An 18,209-nucleotide genomic window follows, 5' to 3' on the forward strand; every position below is an offset into this window, starting at 1 on the left:
AGTTCAGCCTGCAATGAAGTCATCGCGCCCTGCCTTGCTGCCAACTGGGGCTGCAGGGCAATTGATGGCACTGGGGTAAGAGGGATCAGTGCACGGCACAGCTCCTATGAGCTGAGAGCAAAGGGAACCTTCCAAAGCAAAGAGGCTGGAAATGTGCGTTCATGACAACGGGAATCTGAGGCACGTATTGCATTATTTGAAAGTAGGACAGTTCTCACTCTGAACTACGACTGCTGATGTAGTGACTTGGAGTGGAATAATGAGAGCTGGGAGTTGTGAGTGACTTACAGCCAAGCAGCCAAGTCCTGCAGGACCCCTCCATCTCCGCAGCAGTTGTCCTGCTTTAAGATGATCCTTACATCATTCCCAACCTCAGGCTGCTGCTGGGACTCAGCCTTTCCTTTCTGCTTATCCCAGGGCAAGCTGGCAGCAGCAAAACTGACTGAGAACTGAGGAGAACTGAGCACAGGTCCAAGAATGGCTGCAGGCTTATCTCATGCAAAGTCTGCTTGGGATTTCTCCCTTTCCCTGTGTTTGGGATGGCAGTGACCATACCCACACTCTCCACATGGGTTTTGATTCTTGCCAAGCATCGAGCTGTTCTTCCTGCTGCATGGCAGGCACTGCATGTGTGCAAATATTCCTTTAAAACAATAAAATAAGGGTCTGGGTTGAAAGACAAGCAGCTCGTAATTCAGCATTGCATCAAAGTCCGAAGTACTCACATTACACAAAATCCAACCAAAGGGCAACACCCTTCCAGTGTTCCTGAATATTCACCACTATTTGCAGGTTTTAGGATGAACATGAGGCAGACAATCAATCCCCATAAGGTGTCAGTGAGACTTTCCTCTCCAGACCAGCTCAGCTGGACATATTGTATCGTTAAGGTCATTTCCAGTGTGTGATGGACCAGGCAGGACAGGATTCCTCTCTATGTCATGAGGTTTGGAGCTGCAAGGGGCACACAGCTCCGCTCTTCCTCTTGGCCATCATTGCTGCTTGGAGGTTTTTCCCTCTGAGGTTGAGTCTTCCCTCGTGCTGCCGCTCAGAGCCTGTCCCCATTGGTGATATACGATGCCCTTCTAATCTCCAGCGACATAAATTTCTCTCCTGTTTGTCTCCCTGTGTCACATCCTTCTCACCCCGTGCCTGTTATTATGTCTAGCTTTGCGGCTGCGTTTCAATGTTTTCCCTTGTTTGTCTCCTTCACCTGAGGATGTCCATTATAGGATGTAACAGCTTTAATAGCTTATGAACGGGAGGATGGGGTTTTTGTGCTTCAAGGAGCAGTGCTCACAGCAGTCACCACTCAGAGTGGCATTTCCCATTGCTGGGTACCCCAGCTGCTTTCTTTTCTCCTTAAGTCCAGGGACAAATGGTTTGTAAAGCTGATGGTCCAATTCATACTGCTGGGAGGTGGAGCTGGGTGAATGAGTTGTCCCCCTCCACTCTGGCCTAGAGATAGAAATGTCCTTCATTGGTCTGCTCCCACTCTGAGCCCCAATAACAGCATCACCCTGGGATGCTCTGGTGCAGCTGGAGCCTGATCCCAGCATCTGGCAACAGAGACTGAGCACTCCTCATCCTCACCTCTCTAAGAGCAAAGCGCCATGCGACCAGGATCTAATTAAGCAGACTAATCTGAAGGAGGTACTACATCTCCATGGAAAACCGCTTCAGTTTGGCTTCTCCGGATAATAAACAAAGCACTTGGGCAGACGATAGGGCATTTAAGTGTTTACTCTTCAGAGCATTAAGTGCTAAATTTGTTTTCAGCTCACTTATGAAAAACCCTCACGGAGCAAAGCACACAAGGGGCTCAGTTGTACCTTCAGCTCCTCTCTGAGCCTCCTGCAAGGAGCCTGGTCCATGGGCTGCTCAGTGGGAAGCAGCAGCCATTGGCAGCATAGGGGCTGAATTTGAACTGTGGGGATGCTGCTGGGGCAGAGAGGTGCTGGGATGGAGCAGCATCTTCCCAACCCCATGCAGAATGCTATGGGCTACGCTGAGCACATCTGGCCACCGCTGCCATGTAGGGGGGGGGGGGGGGGGGGGGGGGGGGGGGGGGGGGGGGGGGGGGGGGGGGGGGGGCTTCACCCAGGGCCATAGAAATGGAACACAAAACCAACAAAACAACTCTCCGTTTCTAAAGCTCTATGAAGTTTGCACCCCACCATGCTGGGACAAAGGGGGAATTAGCAGCCAGCAAAGAGAAAAGCAACACAAAGCCACACCGCGGTGTCAAGAAGCCAAAAAGCCCTTTTCCTTCTCAGTGTGCGGGGATGGCTTAAGGGACTGTTCACAACACTGAGCCCAACAAGGGTCAGCTTTGCAGCTCTTTGCATCTGCATGTGCTTGAGCCGAGCTTTCCCTGCTGCTGTGATTTACAAACCAGCTTTGACACATCAAAACCAATGCAGAATGAGTCAGGAGTTTTCAAACAGCCATCAGAAAGGGGATGGAGGGGTGCACCCGGATCTGCCAGCAGCAACCTCCTTTAAATCAACCTCTTTCAGGAAGAATAGTGTGGTTCAGGCCCCGATTTGGGATGTGTCTGAGCACGCTTCCCATCCACATCATGGATTCAATTACAACACAACGCTTTGCAGATTTCTGTTAAATTTTAACTCGTTTCACATGGGTTGTATGAACTTTGCCTGACATTTGGAAGCAGGCAACTTGTGTCATCAGGTTACACTCACACTTATCTCTGCAAACATATCCTTGTACCCAAACCAGCACCAGCACACCCGTCTTCGCCGTGGCTGGCATTAATTGAACCTGAAATGTTCTTTCCTCCGGCGCTGAGCTCCCTCCTGCTCACAGAGCCATGTGTGTGACCCCATCCCCTGCTCAACAAATGCAGCTGCAGCAAATGGGGTGGTTGCATGAGATGAGGGCAGCAGGTGATGCTGAGCCAGCATCTCACTGTGGGTTTTTAGAGAAGGGTGATGCCATAAAATGGGGCAGACTCTGAGATGACTCTGTCCATCCCCAGCCTTTAAGCTGCAGGGATGAGCTTGCAGTGTGTACTGCTGATGGCCCAAATCCTATCTCCAGGGGGACCCTCCTGTCCTCAGAGCCTTGTGACCTGGCTGGTGACCTGCCAGGCAGCCTTACCCTCCATTGCATCAAGCCATGCAGACCCACCTCTGACCATCTGATGGTTGAAACTCAGGTGTGATCAAAGCCCGGCCTTTCTGCTGTGTCGGCGGTCAGCAAGGGTGGGGGAAATGTTAAAATCCTGACATCACTCAGTGGCTGGCTCTGCCTTCAGCTGCAAGAAGTGGCCAGCTCTGCTGATCAAAGGCCTCACCACTGTTGTTTTAAAGGTGACATTAACATTTAAGGAGCTTTTGAAAGTCCTGGCTGGCAATAAAAAGCCAGACACTCAGTCACAGAGCAACTTAAACACAAGTTTAATGATAATGAAACAGCCTTTTGTTCTTAAACTCAAAGAAGGACCACAAACCTATTTATAGTGTTTATAATAAAGACTGTGAAACCTTTTGCACATAATCCAGCAAAGTGATACCTGCAAGCCTCGGTGCTACTCAGTGATCCCCAGAGTGTGCAGAACAGGCTTTTGAGAACACCTTTCCCCCTTTTCTTGCATGCACAACCACTATTCTGTTCCAATGAGGACTTTGACAGCACACTGTGGATGCTTCTTGCAAGCTCCGGTTTCATAAAGTGTGTCCCCATGGCATGGCATGGCACAGCATGGCACAGCATAGCATGGCATAGCATGGCATGGCATGGCATGGCATGGCATGGCATGGCATGGCATGGCACAGTATGGCACAGGACCCATCCTGCTCCCTGTCGTGGCTGCACAGTGCAGCATGGGGCAGCAGAAGGGGAAGCCATGCAGGCAGTGCTGGGCTCAGTGCACTACGAGCAGCCCTGTTCCAACACTGGATTATAAATAGCCTGGAAATGAGAGCTGGGCAGGTTGGAGCCATGTCTGGGTAAGAGAATCCCCTGCTCCCCACACGGCTCCTGGCTGCATTGTCTCTTACCATGAAGCTCTTTGCTCTATGGCTCCCAGCCCTGCGCTATGTGTTACCTTACAGCTCCAAGAAAAGCGATTGCATGCACCTTCCTTACAACACTCAGTTGGAAATGCCATGCAAATTCCCTCACTCCTCCTCACCCTCCTGGATGTGCTAATTAGCACTGGGTCCTCATTCCCTTCACTGAGTGCTGGGCAGGGTCAGCAGTCCCAGCAGAAAACGGTATGGAGGGCAGATAGATGTCCTACATCTGCTCCACGTCCTGCAGAGCCACCCAGAGATGCTCCCAGCCCCAGCTTGGCCACTGCCTCTTTCCCTTGCTCAGCTCACAGCACAGTGGGCACTACTGGGGAGCTCAAGCGAGGGGCATAAGGGGTCTCTTTGTTCCTTAAGGGCACAAGTGGCCAAAGGAGTCAGCGATGGGAATGCACGGGGTGGGGGAGGCAGGCGATGGGAGAGCTTGAGGCTGGATGTGACCCAGACCGAGGGAACAGATGCAACTCATAACGTTAATGAGGTTTTTTTTTTCCCTTCCTCCCCAAAGGCTCTGCACTCCTGAGAACGGGGGGCTCCCTATCCCATGGCAACACCAAGTGGGGAAAAAATGGGCCTGGCTTTTATTTCATTATATATTTTCTTTTTTGTCCTTTACAGGAATTGCAGGCAAACAAAAGCCCTGAACAGATTTATCATTTTTCTTTCTCCCCCCACCCCCTCCTTTTCTTTCCTTTTATATTTTTTTAAAATAGGGTTAGAGCAAGATGGATGGTTCCCCAGGCCCATGGAATGAGCAGATAGAGGCAGCCCTGTCAGCTCTGGCATCCCATTAAGCCAAGCTGCGGGAGGAGGCCACCATCAGACTTATTACATTTGCCCCCACCTGGACCCCAACTATCAGCCCCAGTGTGGGGTGCCCCCAGCTTGGCTGCCTGTGCCCCACATTGCCCGGTGCCACCCTAACCCCCACCCCACTCCATCCCCCACATCAGCATGGGAATTGCTTCATGCATCCCTCAGTGTCAGCCCACACCGATTTGTCACCGATGGGTGACAAGCACTGTGTGGCTCAGTGTGGCTCTGGGTAGGGGCAGCGGGCGGGGGTGAGGAGGGCTCAGACAGCCCCCAACCCACAGCTGGCCTGGGGCTGCTGTGCCTGGTGAAACATCAGTGAGGAAGGGAGGAAAATAAAGCAAAAATAAAAGGAAAAAGGATGGGGATGAAAAAATAAAGCAAACCCCATCACATTCACAAGCCTAAGAACCACACACCCCTATGGGGGGAGGGTTGGCAGAGGTGGACAGGGGCACCCAGCTGCCCCATCTCCAGCACCCGCTTCCTTCTCACGGATATTTCCACTTTAATACTTAACAAGGATTTAAAACCCTTCTGCAGCCGGAGTTTGTTGGCAGCGATAAATTTTGAATAGCTTATAAATAATGGAGGCAAGGTGGTGCCTCCGGCTGGGTGAAGGGGTGAGGCCCCACCTGCCATCAGGACGGGGTGAGGAGCTGCCCTGGTGTGCAATGCTCAGTGACAATGGCATCACAGTGCACAGCCAAGCATGGCCACGCGGCTTCACACCTCCTGATAAGGATCACCAGCATGCAAGAATCACAGGATGGAATTGTGGATGGACAGAGAAATGCATGCAGTCCCTTTCTATATATATGTGTGTATATGCACGTATAGAGAGACAGATATATAAAGCTGTTCACAGCTATAAGCATTCAGTCTTGCATGCATCTCTATGGGTCAAATTGCCCACCTGCCCTTGACCTCCCCTCCATGCCTTGCACCCATCGAACCCACGTCCCACCCCATGTGCTGCAGATGCAACTGACAGCCCTGCAAGCAGCAGCTCCTGCAATGCACCTCACACACTGCTCCATGCTTTGGGGCCAGGAGGGGATTTGGGACGAGGGCTGGAAGGGATGATTTCATCCCCATGAGAACTGGAGAGCGTTTCTGCACGCCGCAGGGGTGGATGCAATGTCTGCTCTCTGCATTTCCCTGGCACCTCGTAGCAAGTCAGTAATTAGGTTATAGCACTGCTCTGGCTTAATTTCCACGCACCAACGTCCAATAAATGTGTATGGAGTTTGTATGTGTGCCTGTAGTATATAAAAGCTATAGGAAAATGGCCAGACTTCACTACATTAATTCATAAAGCAGGTCATTCTTGTCTGGCCCTTTACCTCACTTGTTATTTCTATTTATTATTAATATTGATGTTTCAACCAGGGATCAGGACCCCATTGAGCCAGCTTTAATAACAGAAAAGATTTAGCAGGAGAGAGCCCTGTAATGAACCAATAATCACAACACCAGCTCTCACGTAGTGCAGCTCACAAACACCATTGTTATTTGTACAATGTTTTATTTGCTATTTCACTTCTGCAGCCAGCCCAGCATCTCGCACTGCAGCAGTTTGGCCACGCAAAGGCTTTGTTGAGGTTGAAAATGGAATGAATGAGTTTTGGCTTTGGAGGGCCATCAGCGTGGGTTGGTACCCATCGTGTAAGCAGGGGCTGCCAAAGGGTTTGCTGTGCATATGGGTGAGTTCTCTGCTCCCATCACCCTTCCAAAGCGCTTTCACAACAGCTCCTTTTGATACAATCTGATGCTGAAGCTGCATTGCACGATGGAGAGGATGGAGCAGCATCATTCCGCTGGCTAAAGCAGGGGGTGATGTGGGATGGGGGGATCCCATGGGGCTGTGAGTGATTGGGCAATGCACGCCCTAAGGGCTGGCACTGGGCTGCTGCCGGCACAGCGGAGGCATTTGGGCTGCATTAAGGAACGATCACACACTGTGAATGCCAAAACTAATTTTTCAATCTGAACCACTTGGGAGCCGTACAAAGCCCAGGACCACATCTAAACCAACTTCAGATTCGTCGCCTGCTGAGACATTGAACGTGAGCCAGTCCTCAGCTCTGAGCCAAGATACACTCAGGGAGGGTTTGTCTGGCAAGAACCTCTGGAACTATTGATCCATGAGAAAAAGTGATCAAGGGAAGAACAGCTGTCCTGGTTATCGCCTTACCATGTTCTCTACCAGCTCCAAAGCTTTGTCAGCAGAGACAATGAGAGAAGAGCTGTGCAGCATCCTTACTTCATTTAAACTCTGCTCTGTTCCTGAAAGCCCATTGCAAAGCTGGAGGTCCTGCAGCAGCGGGGATGGTGCAAGATGGGGAGAACTGGGGATTAAACATCATCTTAATATGGACAAAGGCATTGCAAATGGAGCAGGGAGTGCTGGTGGATCTCCTGTCAGGCAGGATGGTGTTACCTCTGGATTTATACTGTAGTAATTTCTGTATTTCTGTAATTTCTTAAATTGCCTTTAAGATGATAATATTTCCTAGAACATGGTGAATAGATTAACTGCACGCCACGGCGCTATCCAAAACTGCTTCGAGCAGTATTAAAACCAGATGTTCCCAAAGAGCCAAGGGAAAATGTTACCTGTGCTACTCACCAGCCAAGGGGCAAACTGCCTGTGCCTTATGTAGCAATGCTGGTTTCCCTGGGATGATGGAAAACTATTGGAGCGGGCTGTGCAGGGAGGGCTGGAGCTCCAGAACTGCAGCAGTGTGGCACTGTGGAAGGTGGTCGGTGGGTACAGTGGGGGTTGGGGATCTGAGAGGGCTTTTCCAACCTTAATGATTCTAAGAGCAGCAGCAGGACACGCTGTGCAGCAACATGAGGCATCTCCACACCACAGCTCTGACAATGTGTGCTCCACTGGATCCCCTTGGTTCCCATCCTGCCTGGTTGTGGGTCACAGGGACGGCATGGCCAGGAGCAGCAGCCTGACCTACTTCAATGCAATGCAATGGCCTTGCTACCATGCATCCTCCCATAGACACCAAAGCACAGTCTGAGGGCAGCAGATCTGCATGGGATGGGGTGCCATCCCAGCCTCCACCAGCACTGCTCCGGCTGCCTCCGAGCTCTCTCATCGCTGCATATCAACACACAGGCTCCACTAACAAATCAAATTGCCACTGATGTGCTTCTCATTATATCTCAGGGCTTACGCTTCGTTATTCCATTTAAAAGAAGGCATTTGTTTTCCCTTCCCTGATTCCACGTCCCCAAAACCTCATTAGGAGATCGCTGCTTGTTATGAAGTGCTGCTCAACTCAGCGTGCTGGGGGTGCAGGACCCAGCAAAGGGCCCCACATGGAGGTGGTTGTTGTGGGGGGGTAATGAAGAGACATTGAATTAAGAGTGCTCATTTGGGAGGAGAGGAATGGACCGTAGATGCTGACAGCACCGTAATGCAAATCCCCCTCAGAGCACCCAAAGAGTCGGCCTGAATGGATTAATGTGTGGATGGAGAAGAAATGACTTCAGTTGTTTCCCTAATTCAATTCCATTTATTTTTATACGGTGTCTTCATACAAAGTATCTCCCAGCTGCTTCATCCAGAAGAGGAATAACATAGAAACACCGCTCTGGCACAGCTCTCACCAGTGCTGGCATTGCAGGAGGGAGGAGGAACACAAGTGCTGCCCTTGAGGATTTGATTTCCCAAATCATCAGGAAATCATATGCCATTTTTTTCCCCTTCTTTTTCCAGTTCCAATATTGGTAATTTCCCCAGGCTTTCCTCAACCCATCGCTGCAATATACTCAGGCTGATTCTAATCTCACGCTGCTTTTATAGCACTGTAATTCCGATCTCACACTGGTTTTATACTGGTGCAGCCCCACTTATTTCAACTGAGTAAATTCCTGATTTATGTCAGTGCAAACGACAGCAGGAATGGGCCACAGCTCTCCCTGGAGCAATGCCTGGCTCCCATCAGGGTGAGGAAGAGGAAGATCAGCTCGTTTACAATGCAGATGGTGTAGAAAACTGCTGCCACATTACACCCAGACCCTCACTTTGCAGTACACTTTTGCTTTCTTCTATTAAATGCACTCGGTTGCATTTTGGAAATCCACAGGAGGACACTGAGAAATGGGGATCGACCCATTTATTGCCTTCACCCTTCTCTTTTCCTCAGCCTCACCACCATTCTGTTGCTGTATTGAGGACATTTCATTGCCTTGATTTACTCTCTGTGATGTGAAGGGATGGAGCTGCCATCCTGATACCTGTCCCAGAGGCTGCACCTCACCAGTGCAGTGTCGGTGTTGGTTAAACAAGCCCCTTACAGACCCCACCAAAGCAAGACTGTGACTGCTGCATCCACCTGGGCAAGCCACGTCCTCTCTTGCTTATGCTAAGGGAGGAAAAATAGGGGCTGTCGTAACTAATGGCTGTGGGGTGGAGTGATTTTCCCCTTTTGTTTGCTCTCAGGAGACAGAGTTGGGAGAGGAAGGCAGTCTGACAGTGAGGAGGGATGAGGGCCTTTGCTTGGGTGCTGGTCCCTCACAACGGGGGTCCATGAGCTCCCACCCATTGCTGTGCATCTGTGTGATGCTCAGTGAGAAGGTGAAGGATGCTGGTATCAGCTCTCCTATGGAGCTGTGCAAACTCATACTCACTGATGACCCTTTGCCATTGCAAATGGGGGAACAACCTTGTGCAGCCACTGGACAAAGTCTTCACACCCAGCATGGCAGCACTGAGCCCTGTTCCACGCAGAGGAACAAACCCCGACCCCACAGCCCAGCAGACAGACCCACAAGCTGACATCAGCAGAACGAAGCATGGCCCCAGCAGTAATCTGATAGAACCCAATGGCAGTTTGGGTTGAGGAAGGGGGGGGGAAGGGGGGGAGGGAAGGCACTGACAGAAGAGGCACTGAAAGTACAGTTCCTTCAGTGCATTGCTGGGGAGACCATTAGGAAAACCACTAGATTATTTTTCACATTCTTCAGCGCAAAACTACTGCGTTTTATGACCACTATCAATAACAGCTATCATATTACTAATGCTACAGTTGCCACATATATAATATTTAAATCACATTTGTGGCTGACAGAGACCTATGGATATTCTCGATCCCAACAGGCTATTACAGTTCATATCGTGTCTGTCATATAAATATTATGAATCATTTCCCACTATCTTTATGGGGGCTACATTGACATCGTCAAAAAGGCTCTGGGCTGGATACTGGCTGCATATTTATATACACCTTATGTATATGTATGTGAATGGAGGGAGATTTATTCAACAATCACCAGTAATAAATGCCTATGATAAAGCATATTATCTTCACACTTCATTTGCAAAGTGTTTTGTATGCAAGGATGGGGGGACAGCCCTGTTAGTGGCACATCCTCAAGCTGTGGTGTAAGGCCTCGTGGTGAGGTTTATCACAGCCCCATTGCAGCCCCAGGTGAGTCAGGGGGACCTCAGCTGTTACCCAGCCCTGGGCCATGTGCTGCTGGCTCACACCAGGTGAGGATCTGGCTCGTGTCCCACCCTCAGGATGGGTGATGCACGATGTGTTCTCCCCAAGGAGCTGTAAGTCTCATACTTCACGTTCTGCACTTCATCTTCCATCAGTTAATGGATTGGTTTCCTTGGCTTCCTTGGCAGCCAGGCTCTGGTCTGGGTGATGAGATGAAGTACATCTCCAGGTGTTGTAAAAGGCAGAACAAGACTTTCCCTCTACAGAGCCTTCTTGCAAAGCAATTAATTAAACCACGGTCCCTGCAAACCAGGTGAGACGTGTTCAACCCAACCCACCAGCAAAGCATGAGAAGAACCTCCCTACCATCATCATTCAAGCCACATCCAGACTACAGCCCAGGTGCTCCATAAGACTTCCCCAAACCTGTGTCAGCCACAGGAACACTTCATTAAAGCCGTCTCCACGTGCAGAGACAGACAAGAACAAGTGCAGCTTTATGGCTGGGAAGTGGGGAGGTCTCTAATAAGCATTTAATGTCCTGCTCTGAAGCAGCTGAAAGCACAGCACAGAGTCTCTGACTGCACAGTACTTTGTATGAGCAGTTTCCAACAGAGGGGATGAAGGCAGCGTCTCTGCCTGTCCCTGGCGTGGGAATGCAGCTCTCCAGCTCCAGCAGATCAAATAAATCATGTGCATTTCACTTCATAAACAAACATCATCAGCTTGTTAAATGCTGCTGGGGAAAAATAAGCCAACACAACACCAAACAAAACAGGGGATTTGAATCTCCAGCGTTGAAGAAATGCTTTGTGCCTTTGAGGATCTGCTGGTTTGTGTGTGCTCGGAGCAGGGACTCACCTACTGCAGCTGTTTGGGCTGTGAGGATGGGTTTGAATGGGACTGCACCCTTTTCCAGGCTCTGTGGGGACAGCAGTGTGGGGATGGAGAGAAAGTGGCCTACTTGACTCCTTATGCCACCTGAATACGGGGTGTCCCTTCACCAAACCCAGCTAGGACAGAATGATAAGGACAGGGAGAGCCCAAATCATCCCATCAGATATAGCTGCCCTCCTTCAGGTCTCACATTTTGCATTACCTGAGAGCAGAGGGAATGAGGACCACATGAAGGTTTCCCATACAGCCCTCCAGAATGGTGGAGCACCTCCAGGTGCCTTTACATCCCACAGAGGTACGAACCAACCTCACCCTTCTCCCCTCTGTGGCTTCAGCTCTTTGCAAGCAAGCGCGCAGCTGAAGCCAAGCAGAGCTCGTTAGATTAATGGTGCATTAAAGAACTGAGGGGAGGTGGGTGGGGGAAAAAGGAGGTTTATAACATCACAGAAATATTCTCACTACCTTCTGGCATCTTCAGGAGACGGGAAATGTGGGACTGCATCCAGCTGTCTTCTCTGGGGCAAAATTCCTTTGGCTTCTGTGGGAGGTTTTACCCAAATAAGGAGTGCAGGATCAGACCTGTTATTGTCACTGCAATTAACATTTAGATCCACATCTAACACAAACTGTTACAGGCTGGTTAGGGAGAAATTTAATTTGCTCTAAAGAGCTTGATGAGAGAGGAGCATGAAATGTCCCAGTTACGGTAATTCCTTGGGTTGGAATCCACAGAAGTGGATTTTCAGCCTCGGATCAAAAGCTCTGCAGCCAGCAATATAAGCAGGCAGGTGTCCCCAAGGCCTGGCACTTTGGCCATGCCAACCCATCCGTGTTTTGGCCTTTTCTAACAACCTCAACTTTCTCTTATATCCTTATGTAGTATTTACTCTTTCTGTTTTTTTTTTTTCTCCCTGCTCCCAGGAGTTAGTGCAACTCAGCCATAAAAACTGACTTGGAGATGAAACTTGGCATTTCAGGTCCCAGCCTGGGAGCAAACGAAGTTACCAGTTATAAACAGGCTCCAAAATCTGTTTGGACATGCAGAAATTACAGGAGCAGAGGATAAAAAGGATCCGAGGTGCTTTCTTATGCTTCAACTTCAGCAGCTCCGAGTGTCGGTGATGCAAGATGGATCCTCTCAGTGTTTCTCTTCATAGAATGGCCTGGGTTGCAAAGGCCCACAGTGCTCATCCAGCTCCAACCCCCTGCTGGGTGCAGGGTCACCAACCAGCAGCCCAGGCTGCCCAGAGCCACATCCAGCCTGGCCTTGAATGCCTGCAGGGATGGGGCATCCACAGCCTCCTTGGGCAACCTGTTCCAGTGCGTCACCACCCTCTGGGTGAAAAACTTCCTCCTAAAATCCAACCTAAACCTCCCCTGTCTTAGTTTAGAACCATTCCCCCTTGTCCTGTCCTCTTGCTGCAATTAAAAGTGAGGAGTTGCAGCACACTGCTTGTGCTGGGAGAGGGCAGGGGTCCTGCACTGGGACCAGGAGGGGAAGCCAATAGGAAAGGCAGGGATACCCTTTTGGGATGCATGGAGGAATGGGGTGCTGGGGCATCACACTGGGCCTCCGCGACGTACATAGTGATAGTGTAGTGATAGCTATGGGATGGGCTGATAAGCATAGGCAGGTGATAGACTGGGATATGGCAATGGCGAGAGATAAGGGAGTGCATTTCTACAGGGGGAGGTGCTAGGGTGCTAACATTTATGGCACCGGGAGCTTTGCCAATGAAAGAATCAACCGGGACAGATAAGAAGCTCGGAAGTGCTGCTGATCACCCAGAGAGGTGACGGTGGTGACAATGGATCCCATGGGGGTCACCCACAGACCCCAACCCATGTTGTTCATTGGGTCTCCACGATGGGAACCCAAAGTGCTCTGAAGGCCACTGGGGTGCAAAGAGCCCATAGAGGAGGGGGCTGTGGGGGGGGTTCTCCTTGTGCTCCACAGCTGCCCCCACCCCGGAGCTGCCCAGCACTTCCTACAGACACCTCCCATCTCTTTTAATGCTTACCATTCCTCTCCCCCCCATCTCTTTTAGTTTTTCCTTTTCCTCACTTTTGTTTCCCTTTATTTTTTTTCCTGACACTTTTTTCCTTTTTCACAAATCATTTTTTTTTCTACATTCCCCCACTTCCCCCCTCTCCCCCCCCACTTTTAACCTTTCTTTTCCCCCTTCCCTCCCCAGCTTTCCTTTCTCCCCCATCACTTTCCATCACCCCCATTTCCCCCCTCACATTTCTCCCCCCCTCTCCATTCTCAATCCCCTTCATTTTCAACTTACTTTTAACTCCCCCTATTCCCCCCCCCCCCCCCCCCATCACTTTCAACCACCCTTTTTCCACCCCCCCACTCTCTACACCCCTCCTTCCCACCCTCCCTATTCATTCTCCCTTTTTATTATTACTATTAATTCTTTCCATCCTCCCCTTTTTTTTCCCTCTCCCCAACGCGGGGCGGGCGCTGCGGGGCGGGCGCTGCGGGGCGGGTGCGGGGCGGGCGCTGCGGGGCGGGCTGGGCGTTCATTTCTCCATCCCTCCCTCTTTCTTTTTCTCCCCCCCCCATCCCTTTTCCCTTTGCGGGCCCCGCGCGGTGGTTGCGCGGAGTTACATTGTTGGGAGTTTGCACAACTCGCGGCTGCGCTCCCTGCGCTGCGCGGGGTCGAGCCTTCGCCTTCCCCTCCCTCCTCCTCCTCCTCCTCTTCGCCCTCCTCCTCCTCTCCCTCCTCCCCTTGGGTGGTTTTTTTTTCCTCCCCTCCCTCCCTTCCCCCTCCCTCTCCCCTTTCGCTTTGATTTCTCTCTCCTCCTCCCCCTGTGCTCGCCGTGTGTGTGTGTGTTTTTCGCCGCCGCCGCCGCTCTCCACCGAGCCCCTTGGCATGAGTTAAGCACCAGCGATGGACACCAAACACTTCCTGCCACTGGGTGAGTTGGGTTTCGAGCGGCTGTTTGGTTCCTACAGCGGAGGAGGAGGAGGAGAAGGGGGGGAGGGAATAGAGAAAATAGAAAAGAGCGCAAACAGCCTCCGGAGCTGCCGCCTCCCCCAGCCCGGAGCCGGGATGCGCTTCGCCCCTTTTCGGGGAGCTCTGGGGGCCGTTTCCCCCCCTAAACCCCCCAACCCCCCCCCCATCCGGCTGTCGACTTTGTGCCTTTCTGCGCTCTCGGGTTGGATTTTGTATTATTGTTATTTTTATTGTGTTGCGCGGCGGCGCAAGCGGTATTTTCAAACGGGGGAGCCCCCTCGTTGCCCGGTTTTGGTGCTGGGGGCCGAAGGGAGGGAGGGGGGGGAGCCTCGGCTGTTGCTCTCCTCTCTCCGTTTCTCTCTTTATTATATTCCCCCCCTTTTCTTTTCCTCCTCTCTTTAGTTCCATTTTCAACCCTCTTTCCAGCTGGAGTTTGCCATCGTTTCGGTGCTGGAAGTCAAGTCTTGGCTTGTTAAGGGCGAATGCCTCCCTGCGTCTGGCGTTCAGCAGAAGCGATATTGCAGAGCTCAGGGCTCGGGGAGGGGGAAGAACAAACTTTTAGCGAAGTCGCCTGGCGCCGAGCCCTGGGAGGAGGAATTGGGGCCGAGCCCGCAGCGCTGCCACCGCATAGCGCGGCCGGCGGGGCTTTAAATCAATGCTGGGGCTTTAAATCAGTGCTGAGGCTTTGGAAACGGAGAGGTTTTGGGGGTGGGGGGTGGGGGAAGGTGTTGTTTGGGTTTTGTTTTTAATGCCTCCCCCGGAATCAGTGCTCTGTGCTGATGGCAGAGTGCTGCTGCTCTGCCTGCTCCGAAGTTGGTGCTGGAGCTCAAAGCATCTCCCTGCAAAGTCCAACCCCCCCCCATCCCAAATTAAGAACCCCAGCCCTGTTATAGGGTCAGCAGATGGATGCAGAGACATGTACCCCCCCAGACAACACCCATCTATGCCCACACTGTTGGTTTAATAGTGAGGCTGGCTGCCCGAAGTTGTGATGTTTCCTTTGGTGCTGTTGTGGGTGAGGGACCCTTAGTGGGGTGGGCTGGATTAGGCCCTACTGATGTGCCTAGGTTTTCCTGGGGAGCCCAGCTTACTGTGGATGCTGGTAGCATGCTGTGCTGTTAGTCATGTTGAAGGGGGGGGGAGCAGTGTGTGTCACCTTGCTGCTGTCTGGCAGAGGGTTTGCATGCTGGTGTGAGTGAAAAACAACGGGTTGGGCTGCTCAGGTCTAAACACTGTGTGTGTGTGTTGGGCAAGGGGGGACTGTAACCAAGAAATGCAAAGTTATGGGAGAATGTGGCTTGCATTTGATGGAAGTACATGGTTGGGGTTTGCTTCAGGAGGGAACTCTTCAACTTTATCCATTGGCCTTTGGTCACGCGTTGCTGAAAACCTCAGCTGTGCCTCTAAGGGCTGAGATTGAAAGGGGAGAGTTGGGTCTCACTCTGAGCTTGGGGATGGGCAAAGCCCCAGAGCCTGCGGGCAGCTGGAGAGGGCAAGGAGCACGTGGAGCCCTTGCTGAGCCCTGAGCTGGGGATGGAGAGGAGCCCACTCCTGTTTGCATGGCACTGGGATGCTCTGCCAGGGCAATGGCTGGGAGCTGGGTAAAAAGTAGCCGAGCTCAGATGGTTGGTGCCTTCCTGGAGCAGCGGGGGCCAAAAGTGGGATCTGGTACTGCTTGTCTGCATCGAAATCTCAGTTCAGTTTAGCCTAAAAAGGATAACAGCATGGGGGCTCGTGGCCAAGCCCTGCCCTTGGTTAGACTCAGATAACCCCGCTGATGTCATGGGTGGAAACGTGGCCAGCACCGGGCACTTTTAATAGTAGGATCTCGTTTTGCTGCTCACCTTGGCAGCTGGTGGCAGAGGCTCCTGCCAGGACTCCCCATCCCCAGGCATCTCTGCAGCCCCCAGTGCTCACTGCTCTATAGCTGCAGCCAGGTTGGGTCGGTGATGGGTGTGAAAGCAGCAGAGCTTGGTGCTTTGGGCAGCCACCTTTTCACAAATTTCTTGAGTAAAAGCGTGTCTTGCTGTGCCCATTGCAGTCCTTACATTGCTTCCTCTTTGCTCCTGTTGAGGCAGAAGGTCCTGAGAACCCCTTGGTGCTGGGATGAGGTTGCTGGTGCAAACCTGGGTCAGTGGGAACCTACACCTGTGTGCAATCCCCCATTCTGTTCCTTTTAGATGCTGGGAAAACCTATAGGGAGGGCAATGAAAAATAGGATGGATGCACACAGTGTGTCAGTGCCTGGGTGAGCATCACCATGCCCATGGCTGGGGGATGCTGAGTGGTGCTGGGGTCCCTATGGGATCAGGAGATGAAGAACAGATGCACTCAAGAGCTGTCCGAGCTCAGGGCTCGACCTCTCCTGACTGACACATGTGAAAGAAGCCGGGAAGGAATTGTTATCTTTATCAGAATCTTAGCTGAGATGGTGAAATAAACCTTCAGAGGGTCCTTGAAGTTACTCTGTGTTGTCCTGCTGGGTTGGAGAGAGCATCTGTGCTCCTCGTGTTTGGGGCATTTTATTTATATAGAGGAGAGCAGGGGAGAAAGCCGCAGAATTTTAGTTATTCATCACAAATATTATGTTTGGCTTTTTGCTCCCGTTGAAGGAAGGAAAAAAATCCGAGGGGGCAATCCAAGTACGCCCTGCCTTCATCCCACCCACATCTGGAGGGTGAAAGTGAATATTGATGGAGAAATGGGTTTAAAACAAGCTTTTTTGTTGATATCCCTGGGTGTAGGGATGGATCTCCATGTGCCGGAGCGGTGGGTGTTGGGTTTGGTTGTGGGATGGTTAAAAACCAACCAGGGGGTGGAGGTGTCTGTGGGGTGAGGTGGGGGCTGCCTGTGGTTCTGTGCTGTCCCAGTGTGTGCCAATGCATCGGGTTGTGTGAGCGGGGATTCCCTTCAGGCTCTTGAACTTGGAATCACTGCATCGCTCTTGCTGTAACTAATCAGAGGCCCTGTGTGATGAATATCCCAGACCCCCTGTCATGCATCTCCCCGGAGCCTTTATGATACATCTCTCATACTGTTGGCAAGGGGTTAGGAATGCACAGTGGGGACACCTCATAGCACTGTGGGGCTGCTGGGCTCTTCCCCAGGACCTCCATCACCTCATGGGGCTCTCATCAATCCTGCTGCATGGATCCCATCCCCACCACATCCTCCTCCATTTGTGGGTCATCCCCGTGGTGCCAAGGGATGCTCGGGGTGGTGTGTGGGGTCAATGCTGGCAGTTCCTTGTTTGCTCCCTCCCAGATCCAGGCGGGCTCTCAATTCAGCCCAGCTACAAAGCAATAGGGGAGGCAGCATGGGTGGTTTTTATTCTAATTGATTTTGTCAGGAGTTGCTGTATTTTATTACAGGGAGACTCTGGAATAACTTTGAACGTTTGACACGTGCACGAAGAGCAGCTTTCTGACGTTTCCTTCTTTGCTCAGCTTTTATTCCGACCCCCCCCCCCGACCCCCCCCATCTCCTCCTTCTCAAAGCAAAGCTGTGCCTGCAGGGAGGAGCAGTGGCTGCATCTCTCCAAAGGCTGCTGGAACATCAAGGCAGCGCGGAGCAGACGAAATCATATTGCAAATAAGGGTTTCAGAAGCTGTGCAGAAGGATCTGTGATATTCAGACTGAAAATGCCCTCTTGTTAAATAGGGACCGGCTCTGCGAAGTGGCCTTATTTTTCTTTTGGACTTAGAAAAAGTGAAGGAAAAGATGAAACAGCTGGAAATAAAGTGTTTGGAAATAGGGGGTGTTGTCTGGGATGAGCAGGGAGCAGTTCCCATACAGACAGTTCACATGAAGCCCAAATGCTGCTTCCACCCCCCCCCCCTCCTCCCCACCTTGGAAATGTTGTTTAACGTGGAGTTAAAAACTAATCCTGTTCAAACAGACCACTCTAAGCACAAGACTTTAGTTTGGTTGGGTTTTTCAGGCTGCAACTGGGGCTGCGCGGCCCAAAGCCCAGGGTGTGGGGTTGGGTGCTGGGATGGGACTGAGTGGGA

General features: G+C 51.4%; 1 protein-coding gene across 1 annotated transcript in view; it reads left to right on the plus strand.

Moving 5' to 3' along the window:
• The first annotated feature begins 13,997 nt into the window (after window positions 1–13,997).
• Window positions 13,998–18,209, plus strand: part of RXRA (retinoid X receptor alpha) — a 72,958-nt gene continuing 68,746 nt past the window's right edge. The window contains exon 1 of the transcript XR_001558708.2: window positions 13,998–14,161. The gene's annotated coding sequence lies outside the window, so the exon portion shown is untranslated. The remainder of the gene's footprint in view (window positions 14,162–18,209) is intronic.

Source organism: Coturnix japonica, chromosome 17, assembly GCF_001577835.2.
Source record: "Coturnix japonica isolate 7356 chromosome 17, Coturnix japonica 2.1, whole genome shotgun sequence".
Taxonomy (NCBI): Eukaryota; Metazoa; Chordata; class Aves; order Galliformes; family Phasianidae; genus Coturnix; species Coturnix japonica.